The sequence below is a fragment of the Triturus cristatus genome, chromosome 3_2 (assembly GCF_964204655.1).
Source record: "Triturus cristatus chromosome 3_2, aTriCri1.1, whole genome shotgun sequence".
NCBI classification, from domain to species: Eukaryota; Metazoa; Chordata; class Amphibia; order Caudata; family Salamandridae; genus Triturus; species Triturus cristatus.
The window spans coordinates 1027054677-1027078756 of record NC_140584.1 but is presented as its reverse complement, the minus strand read 5'-3'; positions in this window follow the sequence as shown (position 1 = coordinate 1027078756).

Below are 24080 nucleotides of genomic sequence, written 5' to 3'. Positions count from 1 at the left end.
CCTCACCGCTAGGGCCGGAGCATATGTGTCCTCTTCCCAAATCAGGTCCTCCGACTCATGACGGTCCGGCTCACTTCCCCGTATGGCATTACACTCAGGCGCCTCCTCAGGAATATCAGCCGTTAGACAACGTACACGCGCACCATCTTGGGAAGTCATCAGCGCCGAGCTCGGAGGGGGCTTTCACGGTGACTGGGCTGGTTTCGCTGGTGTCCCCGGCTTCAAATCGTGGCGGCAGTTGTCCGATCGCGCTATGGTGCTTTTTTGGTGTTAGCTGCACGGCATATGAGGAGGATATCTTGCTTGTGCGCCCTCTAGCGCCTCCCCTGTTGCACAAATACTTTACACATTGCCCCTGAGTTAGGCTCGACTGCTCTGTGCTAAGCTACCCGAAGGTTGAGCATAGGTTAATCTATGGTTTGCTTGTGACTTCATACTGACAAGGATTGTGTTTCATGCTTGAATAGGGCTTGGGCTCCGTACAAAATATAAAATGATAATAACGTAATGTTATTAACGTTGCATTATTGTAATTTTATTTTTCCTTTGAACTGAGTAGGGAGACGCTCCTCCACCATAGCGGAGGAGCCGCTGCTGAGTCCAGCTCTGAAAGCATTGAGAAACTCAAAATTACCCCCTCACACAGTAATCCAATTTCTTACATGCTGTTTCCTTCAAACCAGCAAGTTTGTTACTGTATTTTTGACAGATTTTGAAAGTTTTTTATAGTTATAATGAAGTTTTGTATTTTGTATTGTTGAGTGAAGATGAGGTCCAAATCAATAAACTAATCAACTTGAACTTGTCCCTAGATAATGATGAACTGTTGTCACTTGTAGTTTGTGGTGTATAATGAAGCCATCATTAGTTACACTGATTTCTTCCATTACTCTATTTGTATGTCAAAGTTGATTATTGGTTGTCAGTTTTTTGGCCCTATCTGTGAATTCTAAAATCATGAATTGATTCTTGTTGCAAAATTATTGTTTTGAGATACATATTTGTATCTTTAGTTGGTTTACTTCTGTTAAACATATTGTTGTAATGTTGCAATATTGCCATATTTAAAAGCATTAATGTAGAAGTATTTTAAAGTTTGCTTCCAGTTGCACTTGTGCATGTTATTTTCGAGAAGTGAATTGTAATGGGTAAGTAAAGTAGGAGACGATCGTGATATTTCATTTTCAGGAATCCCATAGCAATGCAGGCGTGTCTCACAAAGGAGCATCTGCTTTTAGTGCAAATGCTTTATTGTGTGTTTTAAGGAGCTGCCACAGTTTGTATAGATCTTGTATAGTTTTCAGGTGTAAAGTTAGATACTAATCGTTATCATCTTTACAATGATAGGCGTAGTGTCTTGTGAGTTATAAATGATAAAACCCTTTTAGCTCCTGATGGACTTCGTAGAACTGTGACGTGAGTGTTGGAGCTGAACGCAATGAAGGCTGGTTTAGAATGTTGAATTTGCAGTTAAACACAGCCAAATAAAGACGTGTAATACTAGGCTACATGTGTGGCTTAGTCATTGGCAGGTACCCAGGCTGGGGAGGACGCTACAACTGGCGACGAGTTAGGGGCTAAGTAACCCGAAGATCGACACTGCTTTCTCAGAGATTTTGCAGTGGTCCAAGCCAACTGCTCGTATGTGCCACGTGTGTTGCAGTCGGAGTATGGAACCGACGTTTAACGCATGTGGAGTCAAAGCAAGCTGTAAAGAAGTTGAAAACAACGTAAGCATTGTAACGAAGTCTACATATCGGTGACGGAAAACCTGCTGGTCAGGCCGTCAATAAAGGTAAAGCGTGGCATAAGTGCAAGCAGCCATTCAAGTGCTTCAGGGCACAGCGTCAAGTGCCTATCTACTCTGTTTCAGCACAGCCGCTGATATAGGACTGATTTCCGTGAATTACAATATGAATGCTCACCACAAAATAGTAAGTCAATTTCCTTTGTTATTTCATCGTTTGGGAAAGCTTAAGACTATGAAAGTAAAGCTACATATTAATGAGGACATCAGTCCTGTTGCTCACAGACATAAACAAATTGCTTCTCATTTGCAAGAACTGTTGAAAAAGAACTTGAAGCGTTACTTAAGCATGATATTATTTAGCATTCGACTGGTACAACGCCATGAGTTTCTCCCATAGTAGTAGTGCCTAAAAAGGACAGTGAAGAAGTAGCACGCATATGCTTTGACATACCTTCAGGCAAGCAAGGCCATTAAAAGAGAACCCCATCTAGGTCCACACATTGCTGACTTGATATCGCAATTAAATTGTGCAACAGGTTTCTTTCACCTTGATTTAAATAAAGCATATCATCAGTTAGAACTTAAAGAAGATTGCAGGTGTATTGCAACCTTTTCTACACACGTTGGACTGTTTAGATACAAAAGATTAAGGGCCTAATTACAAGTTTGGCAGGCCTTTCGCTGACAGCCACACCAGTGCTTCCTGGGAGGACTGCCAAACCTGTAGTGAAACCGCCCACCGGATTCCAACTGGAATCCAAGGTGGGTGGGCGGTGCTGCGGCGGTCACATTGCGGTGCTTTTCTAAGACTCAAAGCAGAACCTTAGAAAAGCATTGCCATGGGACCGCCCACAGCATGTTCTTGCACGGGAAGAAATGCATCATTTCATGCATTTCTTCCCATGCAGGAACTTGGGGGTGTAAAAGCAGGGGCGCACACTATATACCCCCCTGGATGCAACCTCAGGCCCAGAGGCAGCAGGGGGCCCTGTAAGGGACTCCTAGGTTGCCTCGTTGCTTCCCTTTCCATGGCGGGCTCAATCCCATGGAAAGGCTGGCGAAAAGGCAACTCGTAATATGTTTAGCGCAGTGGCACCACCAACATATTACTCTGCCTGGCCACTATGCTGCTGCCGCGGGTTCACTGATCCCCAGCGGTTGCAGTGGTCCATTGAGGTCCAACCACCAAAGTTAGAGTACAGGGGGTGGACCGCCAGTCTAGCCATCCACAGACTGCCACCGTGTGGTCAAATGGACTGCCATAGTCATAATCAGCCCCTAGGTTTTAGTGTGTCATCTGCTGGCGAACTGTTTCAAGACACCATCAGCCGGTGATAAATGCGTTCAATTTCAGCGATTACATATTGGTTTTTGGAACTACACAAAAAAACCATGATAATGCTCTGACACAAGTATGTCATTTAGTTGCTGAAGCAGGTTTGACTTTGAATGCAGACAATTGTGAGTTCCATAAGACAAAGCTAACATTCTTTGGCCATATGTTTTGTGACGGGGGTGTGTGTAGGAATCTGGCTCTTTATATAGTGGACCAAAAAGAGGTACACTGTGTAAAGAGTCCAGGCAAACCCCAATTGGTTTACAGAGACACAAATGATAACCCAAATGCTCTCTTTTGTGGTATTGTGGGCGAGCAGTTAGGCTTATCTGAGGGTAGTGCTAAGCATTTGTTGTACTCACAGAGGCAATAAATAAGACACACACTCAAGAATAAATCCAACACCAATTTAGAAAAATAACTTTCACAGATAAGTAAATAGTTCACTTTAATGCGTCTTTACGCAGCAATGCTTCCCTATGGGAGAAAAGGCATATGTTGCATACAGTTATTTGCGATCGGTTTCTGGAAGTCTCCTTTGGGGCTTAAGGTCGTAGGGGGACATGGGCCAAAGTACCACCTGCAGTTACTCGTTACCTGCCCTAGGGCATCCAGGTGCAGGCAGGGTTTTGCACCAAAAGTCCTCAGCAGTCTTATGTTCTCGCTTTTCTCTCAGCTCTTCTTTGTCCTCTCTTCTTGATCCATCACATGTGAGTTCCTGGTATCTGGCGTGCTACCTAAATACTCAATTTAGGTGTGTTAAAGGGAGCAACAGGTAGTAGCTAATGGACTACTTACCTTTAGGGGGCCTACATCTTCAATGTGACCACTTAATGTGGGAAGTGGGCAAAACCCTGACCCAGAGAGCCTAATTCTGCCAAAACTAAGATTGTGGAATTCTAAAGTGTATGTTCACATCAGCTAGCCCACCGTAGGGCTGGTACTAGCCTGAGAGGGGCACACACCTCCTGACAAGCTAATATTCCCACTTGGCCTGGTGCCAAATGGTGCAGGGGCAGGAGGTGGCATTTCCCCTGTCTGGGGAAGCTGTGGTCGACATATCAAAGGCGGCAGAGGTCTTTGAAACCTCCTGCCTTGATATGCTGATCACTTAGTCATCCTGGTTGGAGGAGGTAACAACGCCTCTGGCCAGAGCAGGTATTGTTTCTGCCCTTAGAGAGCACGCGCTGTCACCTCCAGGGGTCAGAAACCTGTCGGTGGTGGCAAGCTGATGTACACCAGTCAGCAGGCACGCTAGTAGCTGTTCGGTTTTCAGGGGGCACCTCTAAGGCGCCCTCTGGGTATATGTATTAATAAATCCATCACTGAAATCAGGGTGGATTTTTTTATATGGGATGTTTGATACAAAACACCTCTAGTTTCAGTGAAGCCATTATGTAGCTGGGGAATTTGCAAACATCAGTGTCGACCACATGTTCTTAAAATACCTTCCCTGTTCACTTGTGATATCTAAGCAGCCGCGGTCGGTAGTAGGAGTAACTGCAGGGCGGTGACGTGGAGAGGGGGAGGGGCAGGGTGGGGGGTAGTAAACTATGGATTATGGAGGTTTACAGGTAAGTTAACATATAAATTAATAAAACGAATTTCGTTGCATGCACAGCATGCCCAAATGCGATGCTGTGCACGCAACGAAATTCGTTTTATTAATTTATATGTTAGCTTACCTGTAAACCTCCGTAATCCATAGTTTACTACCCCCCACCTTTCCCCTCCCCCTCCCCACGTCACCGCCCTGCAGTTACTCTTACTACCGACCGCGGCTGTATCTAAGAATCGATTTAGAGATCACAGGGGCATATCTGCTCATGCAGATATATTCACACATGTAGTATAGTGCACCCTGCCTTAGAGCTGTAAGGCCTGCTGTAGGGGTGGCATACCTATACTGCATGCAGTGTCCGTAGGCCTGGCACACAGGATGCATGCTATGTTGTGTCTTCACTTTTCTCTGCACCATGGCCCGCAGCCAGCAGAGGTACCATTTACTAGGGTCTTACAAAGGGTGCTAAAGGTATTGCCAATTTGGGGAACATTTATAAAGTTTTAGGGAAAGCGATCCAGCACTGGGGACCTGGATAGCAGGAACCCAGGTCACATATGTCAAAATTGCATCAGATACCAGCAAAAAGTGGGAGAGACCATGTTAAAAAGGGACACTTTCATACAATATAGCACCAGATCCTGCTAAAGTACAAGTGCTGTCAAATGCTGAACCCCCACAAGATGTTTCTGTGGTGTTCTCATTTCTTGGCATCGCCAGTTACCGTTCTAGATACATACAAGACTTTGCCACTGTAGGTGCTCAGTTGAGAAACTTGACGAAAAAGAACGTTTCATTTTATTGGTCACATGAATGTGAGAAAAGTTTTAAAAGAATTAAACAAGCCATTGACAATACCACGAAATGGCGTATTTCAATCCAAATCTTCATACAGAGGTTGTTGTTGACGCTAGCTCAGTCGGGTTAGGCGTTATCCTTCCACATTGCAGAGTACACCCGAATGCTTAACGGCATATTGTGGCATATGAAAGAAGATGTTGGTCCCAAACAGAGCGTGCTTACTCAGAACCAGAAAAAGAAAGTTTAACCGTAAAATAGGTTTGTAAACATTTCCATGTAATCCTGTATTTTATCTTTATTTATTTATTTTACAGAGTTTTATATAGCGCAAACTTTAACCGCAGGTATGGGGTATCAGAGCGCTTTACATAGCACCAGTTGTGTTACATGAGGAAACATTCACTTTTGTTAGGCACAGGGAGATTAAGTGATTTGCCCAGAATCACAGGATGTTCAGCGTCATTACCGAGACTCGAACCCAGTTGCCCAGATTTGAGGTCGACCGCCCTAGCTGTTAGGCCAACTCCTCTTTGTATGGAAAACCTTTTAGGCCGATAACTGATCATCAAACTTTACTGACTATATTTGGGTTCATTGACAGAATATTGATGTAAAAAATATTGATGTAAAAAATATAGATGAAAAAATATAGAATGCAAAAATATCGACTTCCTATACTTAAACAGGTAGGTACAAAAATATTGAGAAAAAAATATCGATGTTCAAAAATATAGTTGGACAAAATATCTATATATATATATATATATATATATATATATATATATATATATATATATATATATATATAATATATATATATATAATATATATATATATCAGAAACACTTTCCCAACTCTTCCCGCTTCCCATCCGGCAAACAGCGAAGAGAGAGTCACGGACACCAGTTTTCTTCGTGGCAAAGTCAGGTCTTTATTTTAAGTTTGCAGCTTTCGACGCGTTTCGGATATCACAGTATCCTTGTTCACATGGACATATATAAAAAACATCCCACTCCCAAAAGAACAGTTAGAGGCCACTCAGGGGATGCGTTCGGGAAACCTTTAATTAGTCCGCTGTTGCATAATGCATTTCGGCCTTTCGGCCTTCCTCAGATGCAGCTGAATACAAGAATTGACTTTCACTCCCACCTTTTAAAGTGTCCAGAGTCTCTCCCATAGGCAGAAATCCGCTAACAATAGTCACATGATGGCAACTTCCTGTAGCTCGTGAACAAACTACAGCTGCCAGAATGCTGTAGTCCCGGGTGTGTGTTGCTGGGATGGACTGACAATGTTGGACCCCAGTGGGTATCTTTATGTCTTGCTGAAAAAGACGCGGGGTGACAAATTCAAAGTCCTTGAAACGTTGTGTAGCTGTTCTCCCTCGGCTCCCATGTTTAATGCTCCAACCTTGTCGTGCGTGTGCTCGCCGGGTCATGAAACAGACTGACAGTGCATCTGTCTCCTCGTTAATAACGAGCCGCTCTCGCAGCAACCCATGGCAGGGCATGCCTTCCAAAGTGGGCCGGAGTCCTATCAATCCCTTGATCTGAGCAAAACTGCAGCTGCAGCAAGTTCCAGTAATGCTCCGGCCTCTTTGCAGAACGGGGCCTCTAGTGCGCCTCTGGCTGGCGCAATACATCAAAAACATCCCACTCCCAAAAGAACAGGTAGAGGCCACTCAGGGATGCGTTCGGGAAACATTTAATTAGTCAGCTGTTGCATAATGCATTTCTGCCTTTCGGCCTTCCTCAGATGAAGCTGAATACAAGAATAGACTTTCACTCCCACCTTTTAAAGTGTCCAGAGTCTCTCCCATAGGTGGAAATCCGCTAACAACAGTCACATGATGGCAACTTCCTGTAGCTCGTGAACAAACTACAGCTCCCAGAATGCTGTAGGCCCAGGTGTGTGTTGCTGGGATGGACTGACACACAGTTGTTGGCAGTTTTGTGTAGCAGAGAAACCTATGATTAAGGGTGGAATACTCGAAACGCATCAGGTTACTGCAGACGCTGGATGTGCCTGACTCTTCCTGGTCCTCAGGAATACGCCGATTAGTGAGTGCACCCTGCCTTGTGGGTAACTTGTGGATCTGTATAAATACGGCCGACCCAGCCGACGGGTGCACCGCCACGAAGCAGGCCGCTCTGCTGCTGGAGTCATTTTCAGCGGAGCGGAATACAGGCGTAAGGTTTATTTGGGAGGTGTTCATTCTGGCGCAGCCGTGATTGAACAATGCTATGTACACAAGAACTGCCTTCAACCCACTTGGGATTTATTGTATGGACTTCCAGTCCCATGATGCAATTTGAAGCTGTACTCACCTGAGCTTGATTGACTGTCAGAGAAATAAAAGGGAGATCGCTGGAAACCATTTTGTTGGCAGTTTTGTGTAGCAGAGAAACCTATGATTAAGGGTGGAATACTCGAACCGCATCAGGTTACTGCAGACGCTGGATGTGCCTGACTCTTCCTGGTCCTCATGAATACGCCGATTAGTGAGTGCGCCCTGTTGGACATTTGACTCATATAAAACCATAGAAATTACCCCGTTATAGTTAGTTGAGCTAACTATAACTCTCGCACCCGCAATGCACTGCTGATGACGTCACATATTAAATCACTCATGACATGGTCAGTGACATCACTCATGACATCTCAAATGACATCACTGATGACATCATCCACGTGATAATCTGATGCACATACTGATGCCCTAATATAAACTTTGATACACCAACTCTAAAATACAGACTACCATTTTTGAAACCATACACACAACAATGCCAGATACTACATACCACCGACTATTTCCTACGTCTACACACACATCCAGTCACTTATACAGGCAGTTACTCATCAATACAGTACTATAATATGCACTCATACACCTATACATACAGTCACACTTCGCCACTCATCCATAAAGTTACTCACACACCTAGTCAGTCATGCAAAGACTCAATCACATACCCATTTACTCATGTATACAGTTATACACACCAACTCTGTTATTTATACACACACCACATCACTTATTTATGCAGATACTAACACATACTTACTGTCTTATTCAATCACTGATACAAGCAGACACTCATTTATACACCCACTCTTCAAATAACTTACTCTCAAGTATAGTCATTTATATACTCCAACCCTCACATATACTGCCTTAAAACATATGTAGTTAGTCACACATATACCACAGAGACATTCATTTACTCACCAACACACCCATACACACACTAACTCACCCATACAGCCCTTCCCAGATGCACTTTTGAATCCATACAACCAGTGAATCACCCATTCAGATATCTATGCAGAGTCACAAACCCCCCCCATCCACCCACACAGACACTCAGGCACCCATACAGATACTCAGACAACAAATCAATAACCCATATAGACACTCATGTAGCTACTCACCAACCCATGCAGTTGCTTACACACCAACTGAGAGACTAATACAGACTTTCACACAGTTTAGTCACTAACCCATGCATTCAGTAACACATGTTCAATCACTCAGTTATACAGTCAGTCACAAACCTACTAAATAATCCCTTCAGGCACTTGTAAATCCACTCATTCTTCAATACACCTTGGTATAGATATATATGAAAAATATTTAAACTTTACAGAAACACACATTCATTGGATGATGTCATCAGTGATGTCATCAGTGATATCATTTGAGATGTAATATGTGACGTCATCAGCAGTGCATTGCGGGCACGCGAGTTATAGTTAGCTCAACTAACTATAACGGGGGAATTTCTATGGTTTTATATGAGTCAAATGTCCAACTAACTATAACGTCCCTGAAACCTATGGTTTTTTAGTGAATTTCAAAGGTTTTTTAAATGCTGATCCCTAACTATAACGTCTGTAAAACCTATGGCTTTTTCAGTGAATTTTGAAGGTCTTTTAAATGTTAATTTCATATTTTAATATTGAGAAAACCTATATTTTTTCTATTTTTTTAGTAATATTTTGGAACTCTATTATCCTTCTTTTTTTTACTTTAAAAATGATGTAATGTTTTATATCTTCCCCAAAAAGATATGTATAACTTTTTTGAGAAACCTGGAGTCCTGTACCGGTAGTGTACCAAACTCCATCAGCACGTGAATCCTATCCGCCATATTGCTAAACTCGTAAAAGATGCGCATTTCGTATCCAACGGGTTCGTGGCACCGTGTCCCGCGTAACATCAAATACGTATGAGGTCGCGCCAGCTGCTACTTTGGTATGCGACGGGTACGCAGTACCTAGCCGTGCGTTACGTCATGTACATATGGGGTCGCGCCCACTGCGCGTTGCGTATGCGATGAGTGCACGCTGCCAGGCCCTGTGTTACGTCATAGACGTATGGTGTCACGCCGGGTACGTCATTCCCTCATTTTTTTTTTAATGTCTCAAAACTATATCTAAATAAGTTTAAAGTGTATATGAGAGCAAGCGATAATCTAAAGTATTTTAAAATTTATATATTTCTAACTGTAATAAACTTATGTTATGGTAAATATATTTTCTCAAAATCGCGTCGGGTGCGGCCTCCTTGCGCGCTCTGTGCACGATTGCCATGTTGCCTTAAAAAAAAGCATTTGATCGGTTCGTAACATTTCCCATTGTAACAGTCGGAGGACACCACCCATTTTAGTCATTCTCTCTACAGCGTTTGATGCGAGACACCTCTTCTGCTTAGAGAGCTTTTTTAAAAAGTTTTTTGCAGTGTACACTTATCTTATACTACACGCAACATGCAACGATCATCTTGATCAATATTCATGGTCTTTACAGTAGCCTTCCACGTGTGATGGCCGTGCATCTGAAACGTTACATCAAAAAACAAATGAGTGGTACATGATGCCCCTGGTGTGTGTGTGTGTGTGCGCATTATTGTGCTGCCTTTCGGCCTGGGTATTGGTGGCTCGAAGGGGTATCATCAGCCATGGGCAGAGTGCACATCCTAGATCACATGTGACAAACAGTAATGTGTAGATTTGTGTTGCACTATGCTCTGTTGTCAGGCTTTACCAGTATAGTAGTGTGTCATATGTGAGACTTTCAGATTCACGTTTGACATGCATTGCTTGACTGTAATGAGCGTTATCACTGTGTATGACGTAGCCTCACTGCTGATCCTCGCTCCATCCGAGCACATTCACATGTGTGCACTTCGCGATAGCAACACTTTCAATATTACCGCACACCATTGACATGCGTGTCTGCGGATAACCACAAGCTTGACAATGACATGTGATGTTGGCCATTCAATGTTTTCGTACATCATCTCATTAGCAATAGTTGCCGCCCTCCCTGTACAAGCTACATTAATGTAAATTGTGGATTGTGCGACGTCAAAACTGCAACAGGGACACACACATAAGTACACTTCCTGGCCAGGCAGGAACTGAACAATGCCCAGGTCCCCGGAATAAATATTCACCGCCCTACGCTGGCCTGGCGTACGCAAGCCCAGCCCACTTTGTGTACGTATAAATAGGATAACGACGACACCACATGTCCCAGTTCTTCCACACTGCCTCAGGTGATATGGCCACATCCACGTCGCATATCACATTGCGCAATAAAAAAAGGGATCCATGAGGTGTACACCATTCTTGCAATCAAAACTCGATTTGAATTGTGAACCCTGCTGGCCGTCATGTTTGGACACACAACAATGACAGCAGGTGAGCAGTGGGGCCTGGGTGCACAGGGGCTGCAATTGAGCGCGGTGCTGCGGGAGGGTGGGGTGCATCAGCCTGGGTGCGCAGGTGCTAACAAGCGATGTTGCCGTGCGTAATGATGTGATCTCTGACCTCATTCAGTCACATCTCTGTCTCATTTTAAGGACCTGCTGGACCCTACTGTAGGCCTGAGCCAGAGGGCAGCGCTGCCCTACAGACAAGTGGCGTTGGCTTTTGGGGCACTGTAGTGAGCTGATTAGTAAGGGGCCGATTCCGGCCGCAAAACGTACCAACCGACACAGACCCGGAATGGAGACCGACCGACACGGACCGGCACTGTACGACCCGTGCAGTACGATGCAACGCATGTGAATTACAACCGACACGTACGGAATACAAGCTGTACAACTGAGCCGTAGGGAAAACAGTGATTCGCCCGGAAACCGGATGCGATTCGCACCGACTGACACGCACCGGGAATTAACCCGACGGACACGTACCCGCGATGTCCGATCCGCGCAGTACGATGCAATGTGTGTAAAACCAGACCGACTCGCACGGAGCCCAAGCTGCATGACCGACACGCACAGAAAACAGGGACCTGAAGCAATAGAGAACTCCGCGACCGACGCGTATGAAACACAGAAGAAAGTCAGCGTGAAAGACCCAGAGAAGCACGCACGAGCCAACATCAGCATCCATCTCGGTCAGTAGAACGTCTCCTTCATGCCTAGAAAACCCAAAGGAAAAAATACGAAAAAAGGACCAAACAAGCAATAGCAAAGTCAATAAATATTGAAAAAAACACCATCAGACAGCAACCACAGACATACTCACAACTCACCCATCACACAACTTCCACACCATTAGCACCTCACCAAAAGCACTCACACATACACCTAGCAAAATTGACACTCACCCACCCTCACTTGCACCCTCACATACACATCACTTACCACTTACCACCATGCCCCCAAAGAAGAATCCAAAGTTCACAGATAGTGAGTTAGTAGTGCTGGTAGACAAGATCATCAGAGTAGAGCCACATTTGTTTGGTACATTGGTCCAAAGGACCCCCATGTCACAGAAAACAAAGATGTTGGGCGAGGATCGTGGACAAGGTGAATGCACAAGCACCAATGTTGCGCACAAAGGGTGATATCCAGAACAGGTGGTATGACGTGCGCAGGAGGGTCAAGAAACTCATCGAGAAAGATCAGGCCTTGAATCAGCGCACTGGTGGTGGCCCTCCTGCCAAACCAGTATACTTCAGGTCCTGGGAGGAGAAGGTGCGGGACATCCTACCACCAGAGAGCGTCAATGGTCTATCAGACATACCAGAGCCTGGTGAGTACACAACCAATATGCTCAATATTGTGTGGCAAGGGGACAGTGAAACCATGCACTGTTAGCAAAGCCACAGTAACCAATAGATAATCATCCCAAGATGTGTATGCTAGTCAGACAAACACAATACCTGCCATCTCATAGTGACTTGTAACTGTGTCATGACATGTACAAACCTACCAACAAATAGAGCAAGGCAGTGTCACAAAGCTAAATAAACACTGTCAGACAGTTTGCCACCACAAACTCACTACCTCACAGTGCAGCTGACTGACAGGAAGGAATAGTGGGTATGCAGGTGAAGTGAGTGTATCCAAAAGCATGATGGGGTTTGTAGTCACAGATAATGCTCCGCCTCCCAATTGGCCCATCAAGCCCTCTCTGAACCATGCCCACATCACAGGGAGTGGAAAATGACTGACAAGATGGCTGACCCTGGGTCCTGCTGTGGGAAGCACAAGGCCCTGGTAGGGGTTGTGCACAAATCAGAATCAGGAAACCACTGCCTGACATCCTGAAAGCCAACTTGCATACCCTCCAATCGAAGCACATTTCATGGTGGGATATCTGGCCGGGTGGGAAGGAGGACTGACAGCTCTGACCATACTTACCAGCATGTGGAGACACACACACCCCTCAACACAAACTCCACACAACTCACCGGGTATGATGCATTGACTCACACTGTAGTGAAATATCACCCAAAGATACACTGCACTGGGTTCTGCCGTGTGAAGCACAGGGGCTCTCTTTGGACTTGTAGCCAAACAAACACCATGACTGCACAGTCAGCCACCTTGCCATTGCTGTCACACTCCCTCACAGGGAAGCAGAGTCAAAAGGAAGGAAGCATGGGCATTCTGGGAAGGGGGGTGTAGCCAAAAACATGATGGGAGTTGCAGTCACAGACATTCCCCACCCACCCACATGGCCCAGCAAGCTCACACTGAACCATGCTCGCCTCACAGGGAGTGGGAATGGACTGACAAGATGTCTGACACTGGGCACTGTTGTGGGGAGCACAAGGCCCTGCTGGGAACTGGGCACCAATAAACACCAGGACTGCACTGACTGACATCCTGAAAGTTAACCTGCACCCACTGCAATGGTGGCACGCTTCAGGATGGGATAACTGGCCTGGGGGAGAAGGAGGACCTGACTTGAAAACAAATAACACTGATGCTGGCCATACACACACCTTCTATGCTAAAACACATTGCACACGTGGTACCAGTCACTCACAAAGATAATGCCTGGGCAAGATGTCTGACACATGGGCCTGATAAATGATGTGGATGAAAATCACACATATGCACTGGCCAACCCAAACACGGTCGCACACACAGCCTTTGCAACCATATGTTCAAACTCACTGTCTGGGGATGCAGTGTCCAGGGGTGCCCCCTGGCCTGGCTGTGGAGGTGTGTCTTGCAGATGACAAGTGTGGAGATCCATATATAGTACATTGCACAAAACACACAGGAACTCACATATACATCATTGACAGGGGACATCTGACAGTGAATGGAATGGACACACCAATATAGCCGACACCATAGCCTGGTCTCATTCACACTCAGTGCTGTTGTGAGCTGCATTCCACTCCAACATCGTGCTGCAACATATGCATCCTTCAAACACACCACTCACTGACATAGACACTGTAGACACAAGGTCTAACCTGGACTGCATTGGAGGAGACATGCTACTCACAGCAGCCAAACCGCAACACACACACCGCTGGCTCTCACTGTCATGAGCATTGAAAAGCCAGAGTGCTTCCTTGCCCAATCCATGTCACCATGGAGAACATTGAAATCACATATGCCCGTACAAAACTCAGCACCAGACTCATTAACGATGGTGACATCATCACTGGTATGAAATGAGATGGGAACTAGGAACATTGTAAAAAAACACTTTCTCCCAAGAGATCACAGGCATACCGGACTGGGACCATGTCGTACCAATACACCAATGTGACACACAAAGACTAGCAAAATCTGCTACCACACATGCCCCAATCTTACAACATATCCTCAGTGGAATTGCACGTATGTCGTACAGCGATGACACACCTGTGTCAGCAACGTGATGGCCCTTGAGTAATAAGGGCCATTTACAGCCAAATCTATACATGAGCTGGGCATGCACACACTTCGACATGCACATTGAAATGTTTCATGTTGGCTGGGCAATGTGCCACAACAATATCAATCTCTGTCCGTGACAACTTTGGACAAAGCAGTGTACAGGCACGCATCCTAACGTACAGTAGAAAATGTCATGTATGTGAACCATTGATGCCTGTAGAAACATAACTTACATTGTGTGTCTCTTCCAAACACAGGTGGTGCTGGGGACACAGCAGCAAATGAAGAGGAGTCCCTATTCCAGACTCTGGTGGACCCTCAGCTCTCTGGTGTGGATCCGTCTCTGTCCTCTTCGGATGACGAAGAACAACCTGGCTCCTCCCGTGTGAGTCATCATGCAGCACCAGCAGTACAAACATCTGCACCCCCTGTACCCACGCCTCCAGCATCTGGCAACAGACAGGGCACCCCCGCCAACACAGACAGACCAAGGACACAAAATACTGACAGCACAGGGACACAGGACCACCAGGAAGCTACGGACAACACCATCAGTAACAACACCCAAGGGGGCCCAGTGTCATCTGTGCGTGCCGCCGCAGGTCCTGCCCGTGTGGCTAGGGGTGCTGGGAGGGGTGGTAGGCAGATGACGCGGCTTGCAAAGGGGTCTGGACTGCATGATGACCCCCAACTGGCACACATAGATGCGTACCAGGATAGCCCCGGAGGATTCGGCCAGGTAGTGGGGATCCTCAAGGACATTCAACAGGAGCAGGGTGCCCATCATGCCAGCATGGAGGCAAAGTGAGATGAACGTTCTGGGGTGCATCGGGACATACCCACATGGATCACTGACAAAATATCGAGAAGGAGAATATCGACCTACCAAAATATAGAAGGAAAAATATAGAATGCCAAAATATCGAATGCCTATCTCCAAACAGGTAAGTACAAAAATATCGTTGTAAAAAATATAGGTGCCGATCACGATCCGGTAAAAACCGGGTACGAACCGTTGGACGGAGCATATTCTCCGTCCGACGCGTACCCGGTCGAAAAAATATACAAACATGGTATTACGATTCGCACGGAAATACCATTTCCGTACGAATCGTACAAAACCCGACCGACGAAAATAAACATACAAATGTGATCCGGGAAAGCGCCGACGTGACGTCGGGCCACACGCAGCCTGCCATTCACGAACCAGGAATTACGATTCGCACCGACATCATCCCGCATGGTGAATATTTTCCGGCAGCCAAAAACTGCCGGGAAATCAGGACGACGCGAACAAGGAGTACCTGCACGCGACGGACAGACATGGACCCGAACCTACGTGTCATCCCGGCCCTCATAGCAGTTGACCGCCTCTACAGGTTACGACGCAGACGCCGCAGAAGGTCAGAACAACAAAGGGAGGGGGGAAAGGGGGGGGCAGGACCAGGGGCAGGCCACAAAACCCCCACCAAAGTCACACAGCACACATGCCCTGGACATACCTGACCCCCAGGCCCTGGTCACTACGAGGGGGTGGGGGCGTGTCCAGCAAAGCCAGCGTCCGCCACAACGGAAGTGCTTGACGACGCGAACCGGCAACACAACAATACAGGTACGTCCCGTACCCACGCCTTAAGAGCGTGGGTACGAGTCGTACCACGCCCACACCTACGTCACCCCAACAATGGCGGGACGGCTGTACCCACATGGCAAAGGCCTGGGTACGGCCCGCACAAGCATCACATAGCGTGGGTACGGATATGTACGGACCGTACCCCCACCCCCGTATGCATGGAGCGTACCCCCAACCCCAACAGTGTAAGTACGACCCGCACCCTCACCCGCGTACGTATGGAGCGTACCCCCACCCCAACAGTGTAAGTATGACCCGTACCCACACCCGCGTACGTATGGAGCGTACCCCCCACCCCAACAGTGTAAGTACGACCCGTACCCTCACCCGCGTACGTATGGAGCGTACCCCCACCTCAACAGTGTAAGTACGACCCGTACCCTCACCCGCGTACGTATGGAGCGTACCCCCACCCCAACAGTGTAAGTACGACCCGTACCCACACCCGCGTACGTATGGAGCGTACCCCCCACCCCAAAAGTGTAAGTACGACCCGTACCCTCACCCGCGTACGTATGGAGCGTACCCCCACCCCAACAGTGTAAGTACGACCCGTACCCTCACCCGCGTACGTATGGAGCGTACCCCCACCCCAACAGTGTAAGTACGACCCGTACCCTCACCAGACTCATTAACGATGGTGACATCATCACTGGTATGAAATGAGATGGGAACTAGGAACATTGTAAAAAAACACTTTCTCCCAAGAGATCACAGGCATACCGGACTGGGACCATGTCGTACCAATACACCAATGTGACACACAAAGACTAGCAAAATCTGCTACCACACATGCCCCAATCTTACAACATATCCTCAGTGGAATTGCACGTATGTCGTACAGCGATGACACACCTGTGTCAGCAACGTGATGGCCCTTGAGTAATAAGGGCCATTTACAGCCAAATCTATACATGAGCTGGGCATGCACACACTTCGACATGCACATTGAAATGTTTCATGTTGGCTGGGCAATGTGCCACAACAATATCAATCTCTGTCCGTGACAACTTTGGACAAAGCAGTGTACAGGCACGCATCCTAACGTACAGTAGAAAATGTCATGTATGTGAACCATTGATGCCTGTAGAAACATAACTTACATTGTGTGTCTCTTCCAAACACAGGTGGTGCTGGGGACACAGCAGCAAATGAAGAGGAGTCCCTATTCCAGACTCTGGTGGACCCTCAGCTCTCTGGTGTGGATCCGTCTCTGTCCTCTTCGGATGACGAAGAACAACCTGGCTCCTCCCGTGTGAGTCATCATGCAGCACCAGCAGTACAAACATCTGCACCCCCTGTACCCACGCCTCCAGCATCTGGCAACAGACAGGGCACCCCCGCCAACACAGACAGACCAAGGACACAAAATACTGACAGCACAGGGACACAGGACCACCAGGAAGCTACGGACAACACCATCAGTAACAACACCCAAGGGGGCCCAGTGTCATCTGTGCGTGCCGCCGCAGGTCCTGCCCGTGTGGCTAGGGGTGCTGGGATGGGTGGTAGGCAGATGACGCGGCTTGCAAAGGGGTCTGGACTGCATGATGACCCCCAACTGGCACACATAGATGCGTACCAGGATAGCCCCGGAGGATTCGGCCAGGTAGTGGGGATCCTCAAGGACATTCAACAGGAGCAGGGTGCCCATCATGCCAGCATGGAGGCAAAGTGAGATGAACGTTCTGGGGTGCATCGGGACATACCCACATGGATCACTGACAAAATATCGAGAAGGAGAATATCGACCTACCAAAATATAGAAGGAAAAATATAGAATGCCAAAATATCGAATGCCTATCTCCAAACAGGTAAGTACAAAAATATCGTTGTAAAAAATATAGGTGCCGATCACGATCCGGTAAAAACCGGGTACGAACCGTTGGACGGAGCATATTCTCCGTCCGACGCGTACCCGGTCGAAAAAATATACAAACATGGTATTACGATTCGCACGGAAATACCATTTCCGTACGAATCGTACAAAACCCGACCGACGAAAATAAACATACAAATGTGATCCGGGAAAGCGCCGACGTGACGTCGGGCCACACGCAGCCTGCCATTCACGAACCAGGAATTACGATTCGCACCGACATCATCCCGCATGGTGAATATTTTCCGGCAGCCAAAAACTGCCGGGAAATCAGGACGACGCGAACAAGGAGTACCTGCACGCGACAGACAGACATGGACCCGAACCTACGTGTCATCCCGGCCCTCATAGCAGTTGACCGCCTCTACAGGTTACGACGCAGACGCCGCAGAAGGTCAGAACAACAAAGGGAGGGGGGAAAGGGGGGGCAGGGGCAGGCCACAAAACCCCCACCAAAGTCACACAGCACACATGCCCTGGACATACCTGACCCCCAGGCCCTGGTCACTACGAGGGGGTGGGGGCGTGTCCAGCAAAGCCAGCGTCCGCCACAACGGAAGTGCTTGACGACGCGAACCGGCAACACAACAATACAGGTACGTCCCGTACCCACGCCTTAAGAGCGTGGGTACGAGTCGTACCACGCCCACACCTACGTCACCCCAACAATGGCGGGACGGCTGTACCCACATGGCAAAGGCCTGGGTACGGCCCGCACAAGCATCACATAGCGTGGGTACGGATATGTACGGACCGTACCCCCACCCCCGTATGCATGGAGCGTACCCCCAACCCCAACAGTGTAAGTACGACCCGCACCCTCACCCGCGTACGTATGGAGCGTACCCCCACCCCAACAGTGTAAGTATGACCCGTACCCACACCCGCGTACGTATGGAGCGTACCCCCCACCCCAACAGTGTAAGTACGACCCGTACCCTCACCCGCGTACGTATGGAGCGTACCCCCACCTCAACAGTGTAAGTACGACCCGTACCCTCACCCGCGTACATATGGAGCGTACCCCCACCCCAACAGTGTAAGTACGACCCGTACCCACACCCGCGTACGTATGGAGCGTACCCCCCACCCCAAAAGTGTAAGTACGACCCGTACCCTCACCCGCGTACGTATGGAGCGTACCCCCACCCCAACAGTGTAAGTACGACCCGTACCCTCACCCGCGTACGTATGGAGCGTACCCCCACCCCAACAGTGTAAGTACGACCCGTACCCTCACCCGCGTACGTATGGAGCGTACCCCCACCCCAACAGTGTAAGTACGACCCGTACCCACACCCGCGTACGTATGGAGCGTACCCCCCACCCCAACAGTGCAAGTACGACCCGTACCCTCACCCGCGTACGTATGGAGCGCACCCCCACCCCAACAGTGTAAGTACGACCCGTACCCTCACCCGCGTACGTATGGAGCGTACCCCCCACCCCAACAGTGTAAGTACGACCCGTACCCTCACCCGCGTACGTATGGAGCGTACCCCCACCCCAACAGTATAAGTATGACCCGTACCCTCACCCGCGTACGTATGGAGCCTACCCCCACCCCAACCGTGTATGTACGGACCGTACCCCCACCTCGTATGCATGGAGCGAACCCACACCCGTGTATGTTCTAAGCGTACATATCCTGAAATAGGAGGGGTGTGTGCAGAGTCCTCCCAGCAGTGCCCAGACGCAGGAGGGGTGGGTGCAGAGTCCTCCCAGCAGTGCCCAGAGACAGGAGGGGTGGGTGCAGAGTCCTCCCAGCAATGCCCAGACGCAGGAGGGGTGGGTGCAGAGTCCTCCCAGCAGTGCCCAGACGCAGGAGGGGTGTGTGCCTATCACTCCCAGCAGCGCCCAGAGACAGGAGGGGTGGGTGTAGAGTCCTCCCAGCAGTGCCCAGACACAGGAGGGGTGGGTGCAGAGTCCTCCCAGCAGTGCCCAGACATAGGAGGGGTGTGTACAGAGTCCTCCCAGCAGTGCCCAGACGCAGGAGGGGTGTGTGCAGAGTCCTCCCAGCAGTGCCCAGACACAAGAGGGGTGGGTGCAGAGTCCTCCCAGCAGTGCCCAGACACAGGAGGGGTGGGTGCAGAGTCCTCCCAGCAGTGCCCAGAGACAGGAGGGGTGGGTGCAGAGTCCTCCCAGCAGTGCCCAGAGACAGGAGGGGTGGGTGCAGAGTCCTCCCAGCAGTGCCCAGACGCAGGAGGGGTGGGTGCAGAGTCCTCCCAGCAGTGCCCAGACGCAGGAGGGGTGGGTGCAGAGTCCCCCCAGCAGTGCCCAGTCACAAGAGTGGTGTGTGCAGAGGCCTCCCAGCAGTGCCCAGAGACAGGAGGGGTGGGTGCAGAGTCCTCCTAGCAGTGCCCAGACGCAGGAGGGGTGGGTGCAGAGTCCCCCCAGCAGTGCCCAGTCACAAGAGTGGTGTGTGCAGAGTCCTCCCAGCAGTGCCCAGAGACAGGAGGGGTGGGTGCAGAGTCCTCCCAGCAGTGCCCAGACACAGGAGGGGTGGGTGCAGAGTCCTCCCAGCAGTGCCCAGACACAGGAGGGGTGGGTGCAGAGTCCTCCCAGCAGTGCCCAGACGCAGGAGGGGTGGGTGCAGAGTCCTCCCAGCAGTTCCCAGACGCAGGAGGGGTGGCTGCAGAGTCCTCCCAGCAGTGCCCAGACGCAGGAGGGGTGGGTGCAGAGTCCCCCCAGCAGTGCCCAGTCACAAGAGTGGTGTGTGCAGAGTCCTCCCAGCAGTGCCCAGAGACAGGAGGGGTGGGTGCAGAGTCCTCCCAGCAGTGCCCAGAGACAGGAGGGGTGGGTGCAGAGTCCTCCCAGCAGTGCCCAGATGCAGGAGGGGTGGGTGCAGAGTCCTCCCAGCAGTGCCCAGACGCAGGAGGGGTGGGTGCAGAGTCCCCCCAGCAGTGCCCAGTCACAAGAGTGGTGTGTGCAGAGTCCTCCCAGCAGTGCCCAGACAAAGGAGGGGTCGGTGCAGAGTCCTCCCAGCAGTGCCCAGAGACAGGAGGGGTGGGTGCAGAGTCCTCCCAGCAGTGCCCAGAGACAGGAGGGGTGGGTGCAGGGTCCTCCCAGCAGTGCCCAGACGCAGGAGGGGTGGGTGCAGAGTCCCCCCAGCAGTGCCCAGAGACAGGAGGGGTGGGTGCAGAGTCCTCCCAGCAGTGCCCAGACGCAGGAGGGGTGGGTGCAGAGTCTTCCCAGCAGTGCCCAGACGCAGGAGGGGTGGGTGCAGAGTCCTCCCAGCAGTGCCCAGACGCAGGAGGGGTGGGTGCAGAGTCCCCCCAGCAATGCCCAGTCACAAGAGTGGTGTGTGCAGCGTCCTCCCAGCAGTGCCCAGAGACAGGAGGGGTGGGTGCAGAGTCCTCCCAGCAGTGCCCAGAGGCAGGAGGCGTGGGTGCAGAGTCCTCCCAGCAGTGCCCAGAGACAGGAGGGGTGGGTGCAGAGTCCTCCCAGCAGTGCCCAGACGCAGGAGGGGTGTGTGCAGAGTCCTCCCAGCAGTGCCCAGACGCAGGAGGGGTGTGTGCCTATCACTCCCAGCAGTGCCCAGAGACAGGAGGGGTGGGTGCAGAGTCCTCCCAGCAGTGCCCAGGGACAGGAGGGGTGTGTGCAGAGTCCTCCCAGCAGTGCCCAGACGCAGGAGGGGTGTGTGCAGAGTCCTCCCAGCAGTGCCCAGACGCAGGAGGGGTGTGTGCAGAGTCCTCCCAGCAGTCCCCAGACACAGGAGGGGTGGGTGCAGAGTCCTCCCAGCAGTGCCCAGACGCAGGAGGGGTGGGTGCAGAGTCCTCCCAGCAGTGCCCAGACACAGGAGGGGTGGGTGCCTAACACTCACAGCAGTGCCCCTGCAAAGAAAAGGGTGGAGTACCCACAGATCCAATGCCCACAAATGTCAGTCAGGTGCAAAAAGATCCTGCAGTACATGTACCACATGTGTGCGAGGCTGGAAGTATACATATGCATAGCGCCTAAAAGAATACATGTACACATGAAGTCATGGCAACAGTCTACATACACAAGTACAGTGACCACCAAGGACGCCACGAATGATGCAGGTGGAGACATCGCTCAGCATGCATGGGCCAAGTCTAACGAGTCCGTCACACACCCAGCCAATGTAGACACAGCTCAGCACCACATATTGGAAAGACCCTGCAGGGAAGAAGTCAGGTTACACAGAGGAAGGAACACACCTTGGGACGATGTCACCATGCAGTAACTGCTTACATGAACAAAGTTATGTAGCCAACAGCTTGTGATGGCACACAGATACCAGGATCCACCCTATGACCAGCACAAGACGACAATTCCCACACACCCAACACATAATCACCACCCAAAATAATGGGGCAGGTCGACCAACAGCAATACCAGACAGACAGTAGTGTACTAAGGAAAAATAAATTGCTTTAATCAGCATCCAAAAATATGTTTGTCCCTTGAAAGTTCAAAAAGTACAATGCCCATAGGGCAATCCAAAGTTCCAATCCAGGTGGGGACACAGTGGGACGCGTGTTCCCTAGCTTGCCTGCACAGTCAGACTCCTTCGTCTTCCAGAGCGGGGAGGGCATCATGTGGGGGGGAAGGACCAGGCACCGCAGGGACATGAGGGCGAAGGGTAGGCGTCGTGGGTGCAGGGATGGAGGACTCCACCACAGGGGGTGGGGCAGGGCCAAAGGCGGAGGCCAGGATGGCGCTGCACACCTTAGCAAGGTCCTCCAGCGACTCCCCTGCACCCGAAGGAACCACAGGCCCCAAGGAGGGGGGGGGCGGAGGGATGGGTCGCAGCGCCACTGGGGGAGAGTGTGGACAGGGGAGGGGACTCAAACACCCTGACCGGGGACTCCCTTGACCGCTTGCGGGGTGGTGTCACAGTGGGGCTCAGGGACAGAGCGGCCATGAAGGAGTCTTTGCCGGATATGTGGCCAGGAGAGCTGAGGGGAGGGGATTTGGAGGGAGTGGATTTGGTGGAATGTGGACTCCCACTCTGGCTGCGTGACTTACGTTTGCCCCCTGACCCAGTGGGTGTGCCTACTTCACCCTGTGTGTGCGTGCCAGGAGGTGTGCGTATGACCTTCCCTGCTGGTGTGGTGCCTGTGTCTGTTGTGGTGGGTGCATGCTGACGTCTGGGTGTACGTGGGACAGGCATGGGAGTGGGAAGTGTGGATGGGTCAGGGGTAGGGGGTTGGATGTAGCGCTGCAGGAGACCCACTGCTGCAGTCAGTGTTGAGTCAATGGACCTCAGCAAGTTGCGTTGGTCAGCCTGCGATGAAAAAATGCCCTCCAAGTATGCCTCCATGTTGTTCAGCACTTGGCTGTGGCCATGGAGGACATTAAGCATCGCAGCCTGACCAACCTGCAACTGCCGCTGGATGTCCACAGACTCGGCATTGGCGGCAGCAGTGGAGACAGGGGCAGGGGGTGCGGTGCCTGGCAGGAAGGAGACATGTGGTGACCGGGCACGCTGGGACGGGACACGAGCAAGTGGGAGGCGGCTGATGGCAATGGAGGGGGCGGGGTGAGATGTTGTGCCGCTGTCAGCTGCTGGTGCAGCCTCCGCCCACTCGGAGAGATCATCCTCGGACCCGTCAGCCTCATATTCTGTCGTGCCAGTGGACAGGTCCTCGGCCTCACTCTCCTCCGCCTCAGATCCACTCAATCTGCCAGCCACGATGTCAACGCTGGCACTGGTGCTCGGTCCCTCCGCTCCGTCTGTGCTCATGTCTCCCTCCGTGTCCCCCGACGATGCTGTGGGCAAGGTGAAGAGACAGCAATTAATCACACACCTGTATACATATGTCACATGAGTCCAATCTACATAGGTTACAGTGCATAGCCTGAAAAGAAAGATCAGTAACATCTACAAAACAAGGTACAGATGTAGGGCATGCAACACACAGTTGGTTGACCCACCATGCCACTGAAAAACCATGGAGAGCATGACACAATAGCAAATGACATGAAATGGAGTTTGACAGAGGAGCCAG